The sequence below is a fragment of the Aythya ferina genome, assembly GCF_964211825.1.
Source record: "Aythya ferina genome assembly, chromosome: 5".
NCBI classification, from domain to species: Eukaryota; Metazoa; Chordata; class Aves; order Anseriformes; family Anatidae; genus Aythya; species Aythya ferina.
The window spans coordinates 52732834-52743788 of record NC_140301.1 but is presented as its reverse complement, the minus strand read 5'-3'; the positions used below and the strand labels follow the sequence as shown (position 1 = coordinate 52743788).

Sequence of the window (10955 nt, the reverse complement as noted above, 5' to 3'; positions counted from 1 at the left end):
GACCCTGTCCTAGCACAGGCTCCCAGCTCTGCAGGTGTTTATGTGCCAATTGAACCTCAAGCCCCATCGAAGTCCCTGGAACCACTCTCAGTTATAAAGTTAAACATGTGCCTAAGTGTTTGCAGGATCAAGGGCTCACCATCCCCACTCGCACTCACGGAGCAAGCAGCTGCAGCTGATTTTGAAGTCACCTCTCACAGCTGTGTGCTCCTCTGTGGAAGGTCAGAGCCCTGGAGCAGAGCTGGATGAGTGCCTGCAGTGAGGTCACGCCAAAACGCAAACCAGTGGCTTGGCTCAAGCTCGTCTTCACCAGTGGTTTAAGAAACCTGTGCCTCAGTCACCCCGCTTACATTGCCCTTGGCCGAGTCTGCTATGGGGCTCAGCACCTTCTGGAAGTGGGGTAGAGAAGCCAACAGAGAAGACTAGGGGAGAGGACAGAAACATTGTCAGCTATTACAGCAAAGCTGGCAAGAGCTCACCTGCAAGAGCCATGAGGAGCATTTGGCACCCACCTTCCATGGAGCCTCGGGAGAGCTCTGCCATGAAACACTAACATGGGAAGGTAGCCACAGGGTCAGGGGTTGAACAGAGCACACCTAGCTCTTAGGATGATTCTCACCAACACTTACTCCAATAAGGACTATAGGATTATTTAAATTAAAGTTTTTGCTTAGATCCCTTGGTATTTTGGTTATAGAGTTATTTTTTATATGACTTTTTATTTTTTTAATAAGAGACAAACGAAGTATTTCTTTCAACTTTCTCTGTTTTTCAGGCTGAAAAGAGCCATGCTTGCTCCTGGAGAGAGGCCAAGCCTGGAAAACTTAAGTCTGAAAGGAGAAAGTTTGGGGAATTTATGAATATGTCTGGTTTCTGTCACGGTAAAAAAAAAAAATAATAATAAAATAAAATAAAATAATGAAACAATAAAAGGTGAGGGATAAAGCACACATTACTTTAGTAGGTTTTAAGCTAATGCAAGAAATGTGCTAAATATCTGTCAATAACCGCTCTCACTTGGGCTTTCTGAGGAACCCCTCTGTAAAAAAATCAGTGACAAATACAAGGAGAGGGGAATGGTAAATTTAATCTCTGGAAGGAAGGTAATGGAAAAATTCCTAAAGGACTCACTGGTCTCCTGTGGAAGAGAGCTGCATGGCCCTGATGCGTCTTTAAACGCTTCATGGAGTTGGAGAAGAAGCAGCAGGGTGTGCAGGGTGCTGTCCTGGCAAAAAGGGCAGTGTGTTCAGCAAAGCTTACAGAACATCACAAAGCCCTGCACAGTACCTGCCCATGGCCTCTTTACACCAAAAGCAGTTGCTAGAGTGGCCATGTCCCTCTCTGGAGCTCTCCAGGAAGAAGCATAAACATCTTGCCTGGTGTTTATGCCACAAATTCTGCAGGTAACCCAGCTGTGCAGTATGTCTGGGCTGTGGAAAGGGCTCTTGAGGTGCCCCAAACCTGGGGCTGAGCAAATGTGCTTGGGAAAAGAGAACGTGTGGGGAAACCTGGGTGCAGGGCAGCCGTGACAGCGCCAGTAGGCAGTCCTGCTGGTGCCCAAGACGCCTGCTGTCCTGCTGGCTGCTTGTAAGCCCAGGTGGCAGCTTTGTGAGTGAGCAGCAGACTCTCATAAACACTAGCTGCCAGCTAAATGAGTGAGACAACACGTAGTGGGACTGGGTTTCTAACCTAGAAGCGTACATATCCCATTAGGCTTCTGATCTAAGTGCCTTTGGAAATCAGGTCTTTAACATCATAAATCTCTCAGGACTCATAACAATTTTTGCTGCAGCCCAAGGGGCTCAGTCATCTGGCTGTGCAGAGCCAGCCTCACCTGCAGGCTCCCAGCTGGAGCCACGGGGGCTTTGCTCCTGCTGAACAGCTGCAGATGGGTCCAAATGTCTGCAGAAGCTTGGAGCTGCAGTTCTCGCTGTGGGATCGAGCACCCTGTGTGCTAAAATTACTGGTGGAAGGGCTTTGCTAATCTCATCACCGATGTAGGAGCACGGAGGGTTGGTCTCATTCCTGTGCACTTCTCTCCCCTGGCAGAGGGAAATAGGGGGAACGAGAGCCATTTCAGCTAACGAGGTCAGACCTGATTATTCAATCTGCAATTTTCTGTAGGGTTGATGCAAACGCCTTCCTGCCCAGTTCAGCAGGAGCTTCTATCTCACATCAGCACGATTTCCACACAGTTTAAACGGAGAATGGCTGAGACGTGCTTCTCCCCTCTAATTTATGCAAATTCCGCTGGATTTTTCCCTGCTGTGTGCAGAGATTTCTGCCTGTTGGTACTGGGGGATTCACAGCGAGCCGGGGGAGGGGAGGGATGGGGCTGGAGATCGGGATGGAGAAGGAGATGCAGGCTGATAGAAGCACTCTGACATCAGTGCGTGCTTGACACCGACAGGTATGGTCTCCAGCTGGTGGGACATTCACGGAGCTCCACCTGCGCTTGCAGCAGCGGTGGACGAGCTAAGCTTGCCTGCCAGCCCAGACAGACAAGCTGAAAAACTCAGCATGTTCTTCAAGTGTCAGCTCCTGGTGCTGGTCTGTGCTGGCAGCCACTGTCAGGAATTTGCTAGCAAAGCCTGGAAACCCTTTGAAAAGCCCTGAAACTGGTAGGAAGGGCATGGACCCTTTTGTCCACTCATGAAGGTGATAAAACTGACGGCAGGGCAATGTAATAGTTATGCTTCAGCTCTTTATCACCAAAAACAGCAGAGAAATGGCTACAGAGCTGCTGTTGTGCATGGCGATTCCTGGCTTTCCCTAGGAAAGTGGAGAGGTTCAGACTAGAACCAAGTGCAAAGAAAGTCCCGGTAACTGGGATTTTATTTCATTATTGTTTTCTGACGCATCCTTTTCACATCTCAACTTGATGGATGGGGAGTGTAATGATGTAATTACAAGAGCAGTGGATGCACTGACAGGAGCTCGTGTGGGTGTATCCTAGGGAAAGGCAGTGAAAAAAGGCAAGATACAGCTGACAGTTTGGACAGTCCTCCAGGAAACAGCAAACACAAAAGTAACAGCAAGAACTAGATATATCATCATTTTGTGTCTGGGAGACCTTAGTGTCAGTCTGGTGGTATTTATTATTTTATTTTATTTTATTTTATTTTATTTTATTTTATTTTATTTTATTTTATTTTATTTTATTTTATTTTTATTAATAAGATTTTCATTAGTCACAATTGAATCTGAGCTTTGTATTCAAGAAAGGAAACATCTCCATCATCTCCTCTGATGTCACCCTGGAGAGAAGATTAGAAGATTAACTGTGTCAGGTGACACCAATCCAGCGGCAGTGAAAATAATTTTGCACGTTCAAAGAGAGAATGAGGGAGAAATTCTGCCTGTCTCCAAGAAGTCTTACCGGTGACAATTGTTGGCTCGCAAACAGCACATTTTATGCAAATGTGCAGATATACAGTAAATAAAATAAGAAGATCAAAGACTTGGAGGAGGATTTATCTTAAAGAAGAAATGAGTGGACGGTCTGAATCTGAGTGGCATTTCAGCCTCATCTAATTTATAAGCAGTTGCATTTTGGGAAATAAGTCAAAAAAGGCCATTGAAATTATGTGAGGGAATATAAAAGCTACAAATAGAGGATAAAATTGACTCATGAGCCATCACTGTTGTTGCTGGCAATGTCTCCTAACACACCTGATACCAAAATGAGTATGTGCCCTCGAGTCCACCTAGCCTGGTGCCCAAGGGACTGCACAAGCAGTCAGAAAAGGTGAGTGTGACTGCAGGAACCTGGCTTTCAGCATCTGCTGATACAAGCACACAGCTCATTGCTGGCAGGCTCTGCAGGACTCACCCAGGACAGGAGGATTGAGGCAGAATCTGTTTTCCCATTGATACGTGGCAGATTTTCATGCACAACCGCAATTAGCATTAATGGGATTTCCTTCTGCAGACGTTCCAGGTGTTATTGAAGAGCCTCATGGTGAACATAAAAAGCAAAAACGAAATTATACAATTAGGTCGGATCTTGCTGTTTCTGGTTTTAATGGCATTATTGCGGTTTATTTCGGCAGGATTGGGTCTTGCACAGCTGAGTGTAGCTGCATTCGCTCTGCACAGATCTTGTGGAAAAGGGAGTGTTGAGCTCTGAATGTAAATATTATGGTATCAAGTGGTGGGTTTGAAGAGAAGGTGAGAGTCTTGCAAACCTGATTTGGCAGCTGCAAAAATAACACTTGGGCAAACAGATGGTCTCTGCAATAAGGGAAGTCTTTAAAAGATTCACAAATTAATGAGCTCTGCCAGGTTTTTAGTGGTTCCTACCAAAATTCCTATAAATCAGCCAACCGGGCAGGAAGGTGGGGGCGGGAGTAATCAATAAGTTCCCCAGACAGCTCGTATATCCAAGGTTAGCTGACAAAAAGGCTTCAGAGCTGGAAAATCCCAAGAGGAATTAAGGAGGTGCAATATTATCCCTTCAGAAGGCAAAAGCCACAGCGTCAGTCATGTGCTGTGAGTGCTCTGGGGACTAATTGCAGCTGTCCGTGATCAAGGATATCGGCTGGGTGATAAAGAAAGGTGAGGTGTCACACACTGAATTATTGGCTCATCCTGGGAGCACCAAAACTTGGTGTGAGGAAATGAAAGCCTCCTCCTTCAGCTGCAGGTCAATAACCGCTGATGTGCTCCACCAAAGCAGCTGCTGGCTCCACAGCATTGGGTGCAGGCCTGCCGGGCAAGGAGACAGAATTAATTAAGGAATTGCTAATGGAATCAGAGCTGAACAGCAGGGGAAATTATTCATTAGGTTATCTATGAATTTTGTACCGTGGCGCAATACGATCCACTTTACAACCCACTTTCATTTGCTTCTTTGCAAACATTTGTCAAGGGTGCCTGACAGCAGGAACGACCAGGGAGGAGTTTTCATTCTTAGTCATGTGGGGACGCCTCCTTCTTACAATAAACACAGCCACAATTAACGGAAGCGGTGACCTTGCTGGTGATTTCTGCAAAAAGGACAAGACTACATGGGAATAGCAAAGAAAGCAGATTATTGCCACATTGTAAGTCAGGCTGAGGGTGAGGAGAGCTGCTGGGGCAATCGTAAGTCTCCTGCTGCCACCACAGGGATGCAGAAGCCCCAGCAGGGCAGGAGATGACTTTCCCAAGGTCACCCAACGAGGCCAGGGCATTGTGGCAGGGGAGCCTGGTCCTGCTACAAAATGGGTGAGGGGCAAGCGGGCTGTTACTAAACCAGGCTGTCAAACTGCTGTGCTGCTTGCAAAAAGGAAAGTCTCAAGAAGCCAACTTGCTGACTGTTGATAAAAAAAAAAAAAAGGCAGAGGGGAGAGGGGTCCATTCAATGCTCATGAAGTGCTGAATGCCCACAGCTTGGGCAGCACAGTGGCTTGTCTGGTGTCCGCCCAGCCAGAAGTTACCACTGTGACTAAATATCTTAGGACCTTCCTCAAGATACTCAGTGCTCCTGCAGCAAGGGTTTCTTTCAATGCATGGCCAAATGCTACAGCCTGCCCCAGGAGCCAGAGGAGGAGCAGGTGGAAGGTTTAATGCTTTAAAATTGTAGGGACAAGCTTCCTTGGAATTTCCTGATTTGATGCATGAAGCTGTTGCTTCCTTCTCAGACTCCCGCTGTCATCCTGGGCTGATCTGAGGACTGGACATCTCCCATTCCCATTTGTGTACAGAGACATCGCACACTGGCTGCCTGGGGCACTCAGGGGAATCCCAGGGCTGTGACACCCAGTGAAGGAGCAGCAGAGCCAGGGGCTCCCACCCCAGGGCAGTCAGAGCCTCACAGTCCCTGGGCTGCCTCATGCAGGCCTGAGCTGTGTCCATGCCGTGCCTTTACCCCCTGGGCACACAGCCAAGACAGCCTTCCCTCTGTGCCCTGGGTCTGCTCCTTAGCTGTATCGGTCCGCAGAAAGGACATGAACTGGTAGAAGCAGGTGAACACTTGTCTCTAAAAACCCTGGGATGTAGGAAATCAGTGGGGCCTGATCAGAGCAGAGCCAGATGGGCCCAAGTGCAGCCCCAGGCCACAGCTGCAGCAGGTAACGTGGGCAGGTCAGGGATCCTGGTGTCCTTGAAGCACTGTCAGTGTGTACTTCCTAACATTTCATCCCAAAACTATATGTATGTTAACGTTGCTATACCATACTTAACATTACAGAACCTCGTTAATGAGGTGTTAAGCTCACAAGGAATAGACCAGAGAAGTGCAAAGGCTACAGGGCTAACAATTAATCCACTGTTGTTATCTTTTAGTTTAGAAAGCAGCAGAGGCCTTAGAGCAATCTGTCTCACAGCAGAGCCCACATCTAAGGAAATTCCACGTATGGTCAAATGTCAAGTTGTTTCTTTTGCAAAGGGCAATGTGGCAATCATATTTCCATTTGGAGAGTTTTTCCTTGGAGCTGAGTTTTTCGGGGGGGGGGGGGGGCAGGGGAGGGAGAGGGGGCCAAGCACAATTTTCCTTTCAGCACGCATGCATTCGCAGACCTCGCTGCTCTTTTCCCAAAGGTTACATCTCCCTTCTCTGGGGGCACAGTGTCGGAGCAAGGCACACCTTCCCCAGATCCCTACCTAAGGTCTGCTTGGTCTTCCCAGAGCCCTTGAGAAGGCAAACACTGCTGGCACCACAGCAGCTGGGACTCGCATCCACCCATCTACGGGCAGAGCTTGGCCTGGCAATTTCTTGCCAGTTCAATGTCCCTTTTCATCACCACTTCCTCAAGAAACATGATTTGCACAGTCCCTTCCGTAATAAATCCTAAAACCGATGACAAGCTCCAAGCCCCTACACTTTTCAGAAAATAGCTGTGGCTCAGTAAAGGGCAGAGATCTGCCTGATTTAAGGCTGCTGCACCAGAGGAAGGCTGGCAGCATGAAGGGGTTTCCATCCTGGTAGCAGCAAGCAGCTGGGCAGTGCAGGGCCTGGCTGTCTGTGCAGCCACAAAGAGCCCCAAACCCAGCACTGCTGCTGGCACAGCTGGGGTGATGGAGCTGTGGGATGAGGGTGAGGGTCCAGGAGGGGTTCTCTTTGTTCCTCCATCACTTTCACCTTCCTCCCTGACCTTGTTTCCATCGCCAGCCCCTCTGCAGTGCTGAGGGATGGGGAGCCACAGCTTTTCTCACTGTAGACCATTCTTTCCAGCCATATCGCTGATCCACCAGGCCTCCACAAACCTCGGGGAGAGCCACCAGCTCTCCTCCCATGGCTCCTTTCAGTTTCCCTGCTCCCTGCTATTTATTGCTCGGCGGTGCTCAGGGCAGGAATGCAGCCTGCCTCTGCAGCCCAGCAGGCTAAGTTTAGTTCATGGCCCTGCTAGCAATTGCCTCTGTGACACTAAACAAGAGATTAAATTTCTCCGTGCCTCAGTTTCCCTCTGTAAGCCACAGATAGCAAAGTTTCCTTTTGTAATCTGTCCTGGTCAAGAGCTGTTTCATCCTGCTTGTTTACACTGTGCCGTATTATTGGAGTTCCTGCCCTGGCTGAGATCTCAGCTACTTCTATAATTAGTACTTTCATGCTGTGTTTTCATTAAAGGTCTCGTTATGCTTTTGATACGGCGTACAAAATACTAACCAGAGTTGAATTATAATTTGTCACATTGTAATTTTCTATTTTGTTTGGAGTTCCATTTGAATTGTAATTCCCTCACAAATAAATGATTCTGGGATTGTTTTCGCAATTCTAGACATTGCAAGTGATAACAGCACTGGTGTGAGGACTGACGTGGCCACAGGAAGTATGTCAGTCTTGGGCTCCCGGAGAAAAAATCCTCTTTTGGAGATGTAACCAGAGACGTAGCCGTCAGTGCTTTGGAACTGAGATGACAAGAGTCTTTCCTTGCAACAAGAGCAACAAGGAAAGAGAAACTGTTATTTATGAGCTGAAGACTTGGCTTGATGCTGTCTCTTTAAAAAAAATGTTCCAACAATACATTAAAAAGCAAACCTCTTCTATCACATCCATATTTCATCTGCACCTTGGAACTGTAATTAATGGCACAGGAGGCTTCATTTGACAAGCTGTCCTCAGGGCAGACTTTTTACTTCTATCTACATCAACAGTGCTCTCCACCACTGCTTCCCTTGGCAAAACTCTTCCTCCACTGCTCCCTAGCAGAGAGGAGAGCAGATGCAGGGCTAATCCACATTTTTCTCCCTACTGATGAAAACTTCCCTTAGATACAATAGGACAAAAGAGAATAATTTTTCAAAGATAGAAGAAGATGCACGGGGACACACACAGCATGAGGTGAAGAGAAAACTCTGGTTTGCAAAGCCTGCCTGCTGGGTGAAGCAACCACTGCTAATTCAAACTGAATACGATCTAAATTAAACACCAGGGGCCACATTAGTCCCTGGTGCAGCACCAGTTACCCAACGGCAGATGATCTGATTTCACTGAAGTTATGCCAGGGCTGAATTTGACCCTCAGCATTACGTGGTATCTATGATTACGGCCAGGAAATCTGAAATACATATGCACACCTAAGCACAGATGCTGGCTGTGGCTGATGCTCTAAAACATTCATCTGCTTTCTCAGCTCTTGACCCTTCATTATCCCTGATGAATATTTTGAGCGGTCATTTACCTCCGTCTTCAGGAAAAGGTTACAGAGGCTTTCTGAAGATATGTGGAGCAGTAAAGCAATCCATATGTTCATGTACATACCAAATGTTGGATGGACTGGATTTTTTCTGACCAATTCAAATGCACAAATAATAACAACATTAATAAAGCAGTAACCTTTTCACAAGATCTGTCTGCTGTAATGTGCATTACCGCGATGTGTGCTGAACCCAAAGCAAATGGACCCGCAGCAGGATAGAGCTGCAGAAGTTATCTCCAGGAGGAACCCAAGAACCACAGGATCTAACAGACTTTTAGATGGTGAATTACAGACCTTAGGCGACAAGCAGGAAAGAAATTGGCACGACCCCCCACAGGGCCAGCTCTGGTGCCTGTTGCCTGCTTCCCGCACAGCCCCGGCTCCTTGCCAGCAGGGCCGGGCAGGCACGCGGCGCCCGGTGCTGCAGTCAGTGGGAGCTCTGCCATCAGCCCTCAGTGTGCCGGGCCAACGCCAAGCCGTATGCAACACTTACAGCTTGGCACCAGACCTCTCCCAGTCCCCTCAGCACTTTGAATGCCCATCAGTAGAGTTCAATGTTTGGTGTTCTGGCTGCTTTTGCTCTGTATTGAATTGTTTCTTATGGAATCTGACAAAAGCTAAAGCTTCCAGCTCCTCTTATCAGTGATCCAGACAAATAAAATCTCAAAGATGGGATGGCTGTGCAAACTCGATCTCTTGAATGAGGTTTTATAAAACCTCAGCCAAAACCTGGCTTTTTGTTTTGGCCCTGTTTCTGGATTGCATCTGGATTTAATTTGGCTTTTGGATCTTCCAGGCAAAGATTTCATTATTTGGGGTAATTTATCTCCAGCTTGTTATCTTTTTGTTATCATTACCTAAACTCTCTCACTATGTAATATAATACTGCAAAATACCATCTCATGCATACACCTCTAGCCCTAGAAATTTAGGAAAAGTATCACTGAATTTATTGGTATCATTTGTTGCAAGATTGGTGTTATGCAAAAATAAGGTAACGTATCAAGCCCTGAAATTCAGGCTCTTACAGATACTTGATGTTTCCAAAATGACATTTGGGCTTGGTACCCAAAAGCTGCAAGAACTAGCAGGGCTGTTATTCTCCTGGTCAGCTGCCTTGAGTGAGTAAGACAGGAGGATGTAGGGGAATATGAACTCGAGGCAGCAGCACGCTATAAATATTTTTGTAAGGATCCAAAACCTAGCTCCACTTTTGCAGGCTGGCCTTGGAGCTGGAGAAGCACAGAGGCTTTTACATGGGGAAAGAGCCCCTTGGGCAGGGCTGGAGCGCAGCAGTAGCCCACTGCCTGTGGGTCTGGTGCCAGGGTTCAGCTCTCTCCCACATCTCCCTCCATATGGCCACCAGTTTCCTTGCCTCTCTAACCTCACGTCGCTGCACTCACGTAACCTTCAGCATGTGCCACCACTCATTTCTGCTCTGCCTCTCTACCCGAGAAAGAAGAAAAGCAATGCTGCTGTGATTAAAGATAATGAGTTGCTGATTAGCATCGGGGAACACAACAGAAAACATTTCATTTAAATTGCCTTTCTTGTTGAGTTAATTAAAATAAAACACAAAGCTTCTCAGCATTATTATGATGCCTGCTTGGCTCAAAGTAGTGTGGCTGCACGGGTTTGCAATTAATATTGGCGTTGCTTTCCACCTGGCATTAGCATAACAAAGGGGCTAATACAGCAGCACCTTTCTGACTCCAGGTGTCTTGGTGCTGGTGACACTGCTGGTGTCCTGCAGCACCCTCCTCCGGCACCCACAGTGCCCGAAGAAGCCAGGGGAGATGCCTACTGCCCACTTGTCCTCCTGTGCTGAGATTGGGCTTCACGCAGAGCTTTGATATCTTGGCTGCCTCACGAGACCTGGTCGGTCTTTTTTCGTGAGACTGAAAACTTTGGCTGTAGCATTAGGAATGAGATTTTTGCCCCCAGCCCGGTTGTTCATCAGGTTTGGGGCAGGTTTGAAGGCTGTCAGAGTACCACTGCAATCAGTAAGGCCATGAGAGCATAAATACAGCTCCTGGCTTTAACACGACCCGCTTCTCCCTGCCTGCTCCGCTTCCTCCCTCTGCCTGCAAGCCCTGTGCATGTCTGTGGCTGCCCTCTGCTGGGAACGAGTGGAGATGCTTGTGTGAGCGTGCTCCAACCAGCTGGACTCTATAGACATAGGGAAAATATTTTTATCCTTCTTCTATTTTCGTGTTATATCGTGTTTATCGTACGTATATAGCACATATATAATCTACATACTATGTATATAACATACGCGGGCCAACATATATATAAACCAAAAGCACAAGTACCTGAATTTTCTGCTATTCT

General features: G+C 47.3%; 1 long non-coding RNA gene across 1 annotated transcript; it reads right to left on the bottom strand.

Moving 5' to 3' along the window:
* Positions 1-4030: 4030 nt before the first annotated feature.
* On the bottom strand, positions 4031-4985 carry LOC311437128. The gene is made up of 2 exons (XR_014693314.1): positions 4807-4985; positions 4031-4707 (listed from the first exon to the last, which is right to left on the bottom strand). It is a non-coding gene; the product is annotated as an uncharacterized lncRNA (long non-coding RNA).
* Positions 4986-10955: the final 5970 nt, after the last annotated feature.